The sequence below is a fragment of the Puma concolor genome, chromosome B2 (assembly GCF_028749965.1).
Source record: "Puma concolor isolate L17-30 chromosome B2, mPumCon1.1.hap2, whole genome shotgun sequence".
NCBI lineage: Eukaryota > Metazoa > Chordata > Mammalia > Carnivora > Felidae > Puma > Puma concolor.
The window spans coordinates 721033-727273 of NC_141671.1; the positions used below are offsets into that span (position 1 = coordinate 721033).

The 6241-nt window shown below is 42.4% G+C and overlaps 1 long non-coding RNA gene across 1 annotated transcript; it reads left to right on the forward strand.

Moving 5' to 3' along the window:
- Positions 1-1878: 1878 nt before the first annotated feature.
- LOC147580537 (uncharacterized) lies at positions 1879-4462 on the forward strand. Its single transcript, XR_015250748.1, has 2 exons — positions 1879-2199; positions 3774-4462. It is a non-coding gene; the product is annotated as an uncharacterized LOC147580537 (long non-coding RNA).
- Positions 4463-6241: the final 1779 nt, after the last annotated feature.

Sequence of the window (6241 nt, forward strand, 5' to 3'; positions counted from 1 at the left end):
ATTAGCTCTGCACCTGCAAGCACTGCTATATTAAAGGGGTATCATACACTGTCCAGGGTTTGGCCCTTTAGGAGGCGTTTGGTGGACAGTGTTACTTGCTCATTGTTGTGACTTTTGTTATTTTATTTCTCTACTCGTAGTGATGTTTTTGACCCTCCACGAGGTGTTCTTTGATTTGTTCCTTGAAGTAGCCCTGGAAAGGGAAACAAACAGACCAATAGGAAACAAAGACTCACAAATAAAACAAACAAACAAAAACTATCCAGAAGCAAAAAAGCAGCTACAAGTAAAGAACAGGGTGGAGGCAGTGCTGATTGAAGAGCATGTACAAAGAGAGGAATGACAGAAGTGGGGACCTAGAGAAAATAAATAAACATTGACCAGGCAGAGATACTAAAAGAATTAATCCAGAGAGAGAAAAGGAAAATAAAGGAGGAGGCAGGGAAAAAAAATAAATGAAGACAAAGTTATCCAAACAGAGAAACTATATGGCTTGATTATTCCAGAGAGAGAGAAAGGAAAGTATAGAAGGAGGTGTAGAACATCTAGCAAGAGAAGGGATTAAATATGTCTGCTAAAACAAACCATCAACCAGAGTAATCAGCCTAGAGGAGTTAAGAGATAAGAAGAGAGGATATACTTAAATAACAAGAATTTTTCTGGAATTAATCCAGGCTGTGCAGCATCACTGGTCTGGATGATGGAACCATCTGGTTCCACAGCATCCAATTAGCTCCAGCAGATACCCAGTGTGGAGCAGCATGGGTTGGTGTAGGCTGGTGATGCCTCTACTATGAGCCCCAGACCAAACCAATCCCTGAGGCCCTGCCTTGGTGGTGGAAGGGAGGGGAAATGGCAATCCCCCAGTCTCTTCTCCATGGACCCAACAGACTCCTTTGGAGTCATCCTCACTGTGCCGTGGGTGCAGACGAGGTGGTCCTTCTTGCTCCACTGACTCCCCTGACCCTGCCCTTGTCTAGGATTCAAAGTCCTGCTCTGTGCTCTCTGGCATTAGGGAAGCCCCTCTCAGTGTGGCCCAATATGTGGTACTGGATGGCTTTGTCTGTGCTGCTGCATTTCAGGGAGGACCGCCTTCTACTGTGGACTATGCTGACCTCGTCACCTAGCCCTGGGGGTGGTGGATGCAGGCAGGCTTTGTCCTGTACCACTGTATTCCAGGGAGGGAGCCACTTTCTCCTACTGTGCCCTCGCCCCAACCACTGAGCCCTGGGGTGGCAGACATAGGCAGGCTTCATCCTATTGTGCAACACTCCAGGGAGGGGATCACTTTCTCCTGTGGACTGCTCCTCCCCAGGTGCACAAAAAAGGCAGCTGGCCAGAGTCTGAAGAAAGCCCCGCAGTTAGAGATAGGATCCCTCTCAGTCCCAGTCCGAGGTTTATCTCTTGTCAAGATATAGTCCTACACTTCTCCAGCCACTCTTTCTCTTCCCTTTGTCTCTCCATAGAAGGGGATGCCTCCCTTCTGTGCCTACACAGCCTGTTTTATCTCCCCCAGTTTGCAATCACTGTCCTATAGCCTGCCAAGGATGTCTTGGTGTCTCCATTTTAGACTCGGCCTCTTTTCCTCCCAGACTCTTGGGGTTCAAAGTCCTTTGGCTTTAGCACTTCTTTATTTGAGAGACACGGGAAGTGTGGATGCCCCTTCTTCTCCACCATGTTGGCCCCTGTCCTACTCTTAACTTTTTAAATATTAATCCTTAAAGACTAACTGCAGATGAGTGACATTCTTCAAAATAAGATAAACCCTCTCACCCTATGGTGCTATGCAATACCCCTAAAGAGCAGCCCATGTGAACTGGGCCCACTAAACTTCTCACCTGGGGTTGAGGATATGCTTGTGTTCTTTCAGATTTCAGACTTCTGTGGATTCCCTTTCGGTTGGTGAAGCCTTACCATGGCATCATGGAGACTCCCAGGATATCTTCCAGTGAACCAACACTCCCAGAGACAGACTCTGAGTGAGCGGCCACCAGCCCCCTTTTCCAGATGGAAGAAGCCTTTTCATTGACTCCTCATCCTGAAGCCACTCTGCAAATGCAAGTCCTTGCCCCTGATATAACATAGGGAAGCCTTAAAACACCTGCCTAACCAGGAGAGCATCCTCTTACAACTCAATGATATTGCATAGACCCCCACTCGCACCTGAAGGCCTTAATCTCCATCATGGACAAAAATTAGGTATGGGTAACCCTAATTATACTCCTTGTGCTCAGTTGTCCACAGCTTAACACTCCTAGACTGGGATATTCTTATTAGCAAAAATGACACTAAACTAATAGGGGGAGCCAACCTTTACCCACCCTTCCAAACTGAACAAGAACATTGACTTATATGCCAAGACCTCGATGGTGGCTTACTTCAGCACCTCCTATGTATGTTACCAAACTTAGCAACTTATCTGCTTGTCTTAAACTAAAAATCAACTGGCTTTTGTATGTACAGCCCAAAACCTCTACAAAACCAGACAATTTTACCTTTTTCTCAGCTACAACCTTTGATATACCTCAAAAAACAAACCTATCTCACACTCCTAATGTTACAGCTTGCTCTAGTCTCAAATAGACCACCCCTGGAATATTTCTTGGACAACCTGTTATGGAGAGACTGAGCATAATCTTCACTGGGGTAATTGGACTATTACTGACAGGGGTCCTAGAGGACATCTTGAAACAAAACATTCTAAGACCATATACTTTGACCAGTTTGGTAGGGAGACTATTTTTTGGAAAGATGGAGGTTTGGCTCTATAATTTCTGCTCATAAAGGGAAATTAAAAGTGGCTTGTTAATCTTTGGAAGCTAGATCTTACCTTCTTCACTCGTACTGTTAGCTGCCCCCCCCCCAAAAAAAATATGTAAATCAGCATACTAACCTAACTTGGGCCTCCCTGCACAATGACCAATTTGCATAGATCACTATTTGTGTTCCTTCTCCCTATGTTCTCTTTGCTACCTCCACTTTACAGATCCAACAACAAGAAAATAATTATATCATCTCTACCTCCCACGGCTGCTTTCTCTCCTGCATAAGTAATGATAACATCACACAATTAAATATTTTCTCTTTATTAGTACTTAGAGTATCTCAGCCTGGGTTCCTGTTAATAGCTCTGAGCCCCATATGCATCTATCAGGACTAGGCAGTTTCCAAGCTTGTTCAGCACTGGCACTCTACTGTAAGGTGAAAAGGATTTGTTGGCCTGCTAAACATGGGCATCCTAGGAGCAATAAGCATTATCACCTCTGCTACTGTAGCTGGAATCAGGCTGTGTCATACTATCTAGACAGCCCATGCCCTTAATAAATTTATGGTCAATACTACCAAAAAATTTATAAGCCCGACTTCCACTGATAAACTACTTTTGGCCCACTTTCAAGCTCTTAAGGCTGCAGTGGAATTTATTGGAAAGACACAGGAGGCTTTGTTCCTCTATTCTAAGCTGCCCTGTGACCATAACTACCAGCATATCTGCATGACTGGCATTACTTATAATCACTCCCAAGCTTGTGATGCTGTCCAGACACACCTTCACAGTGTCTTTTCTTCCTACCTCTCTGACAACATAGAAAATTCAGATATGACTTTGCACCAACAGCTACAATATGCAGAGGGTCAGGTAAAAAATGAATGGGCTGATTCTTGGGCAATGTGGCATGACCTAGATCCTTTCTCACAGTTAGCACCCATCTCAAATTCTGGATAACTCTCAGAAGTGGAATGCTTTTACTATGTCTCTTTTTATGTCTTTGTAGAATCACCCGTCAGACCATCCAAGAGCAAAAGAAGGACCTGGAGCTCGTCATGACGGTCCTTGAACACAAAACTAGAAGAACCACAAAAAACAAAAAAGGGGGAACTGTGGGGAATAAGGTTAGGAATTCCCTGAGCCTGCGCTGATCGGTTAACAAGGCATAAAGAATCATGAAGCCATAGGATGCTCACACCCAAGTTTGGGTAAACAAGATTAGGCATACAAGGATAGAGAAGGGGGGAAAAGGCCCCCAATACAAAGATAGATGAGGTAAGCAAGATTAGGTATTCAGGGCAAAAGCACCCCCACCCCCAATTTAGTACTATAGCATAAATCTGCTTTCACAGGAAGGAAGGAAGGACCAAACTAGGTAAACAGGGCTATGGACTGCTGTGCTGCAGGTGATACTGCCACAGTGGAGCTTATTAGCAAAAGAAAGGTGTCTAGTTAAACCTTAGGTTATGTGCTCTGTCTTATCCCCTAGGCTAAGATAAACAGAGGTGGTACCTCATGTCTCCTGTAAACAACCTTTTGCCCAGCCACCTGGCACCAGGATTTTGCTTTGTATTAACCCAAACCCCTAACCCTGGATATCTTCAAGACCCCCTTTCCCTCACGTCCACGAGTTGCATGTCCATCAGCATGTGTGTAAGCCTTCTGATTCTAATAAAAATGGGGCAAGAATGCTTATTCAGGGCTCTTGTCTTTTCCCAGATATTACCCATCTCTCGCATTTAATCCTGCATCCCTCTTTCTTGCCAGACAAGAAAGAACCCTAGACCCAGAGTCTACAACAATGCATCTTTTCCGACCACAACAAAACTTGATGTCAACCAAAAAACAAAAACCGAGGAAGACAACAAATATATGGAGGTTAAACAACATGCTCTCACCTCACACCTGTCAAAATAACTAAGATTAACAACTCAGACAACAACAGATGTTGGCGAGGATGCAAAAAAAGAACAACCCTTTTGCACTTTTGGTGGAAATTCATCCACTGTGGGGAACAGTGGAGGTCCCTCAAAAAATTACAACTAAAGCTACCCTATGACCCAACAATTGCACTACTAGGTATTTATCCAAATGATACAGATGATTTGAAGGGGCACATGCACCCCAATGCTTTATACCAGCGCTATTGACAATATCCAAAGTATGAAAAGAGACCAAATGTCTGTCGACTGGTGTACACACACACAATGCAATATTACTCAGGGATCAAAAGAATGCAATCTTTTTTGCAGCAACGTGGGTGGAACTAGAGTGTGCTACACGAAATCTATAATTTCACTCATGGAATTTAAGGTACAAAAGAGAGGGGAAGAAAAAATATAAAAATAGGAGACAATAAGAGACTCAAATACAGAGACCAAGCTAAGGGTTGCTGGCAGGGTGTTGGGTGAGGGGAAGGGCTAAATGGCTGAGGGGCATTAAGGAGGACACTTGGGATGAGCACTGGGTGTTATATGTAAGTGATAAATCACTAAATTCTACTGAAATTATTATACTATATGTTAATTAGCTTGGATTTAAATTTTAAAAATTATAAATTGTCAAATAGAAAAAAAAGTAAAGAGCATAGATGAAACCAGTGACTCCCTTTTTGCAGAGATGAACTAAAACCTAGTCAGGATGAAGTTAAAAATGTTATAAATGAGATGCAATTTTGAATTGCAGCAAATTTTGAGCAGCAAATCAGTGATATAGAAGGTCAAATTATGAAAATGATGGCACAGACAAAAAGAGGGAAACAAAGGCAAAAGATAATATGACTTAGAGAACTCAGTAACTTATTAAAGAGGAATAAAATTCACATCATAAGAATCCCAGAAGATGGAGAGACAGAAAAAAAGGCAGAGGTTTATGTGAGGAAATTATAGCTGAAAACTTTCCTAATAAGGGAAGGGCACAGATATCAAAATCCATGAAGCACAGAAAACTCCCATTAGATTCAACAAAAACGTACCATAATCAAGGCATATCATAGTTAAATTCACAAAATACACAGACAAGGAAAGAATCATGAAAGAAGCAAAGGGGAAAAATCATTCACCTACAAGGAAAGAGAGAGCAGGTTCGCAAAAGATCTGTCCACAGAAACCTCGCAGGCCAAAAAGGAGTGGCAGTATATACACAACATAATGAATGGAAAATATGCAACCAAGAATTCTTTACCCAGAAAGGCTGTCATTCAAAATAGAGATAAAGTTTCCCAGACAAAACTAAAGGAGTTTGAGACAACTAAACCAGCCATGCAAGAAATTTTCAGGGGTACTCTGAGTGGAAACAAAACAGAAAAGACCAAAAGCAACAAAGACTGGCAATGACCAGAGAGCATCAAAATGGAACTAAAATTATATTTTTCAATAATCACTCTAAATGTCAACAGACTAAATGGTCCTATCAAAAGATGTAGGGTATCAGAATGGATTAAGAAAAAAAAAAAGCAAGATTCATCTATATGCT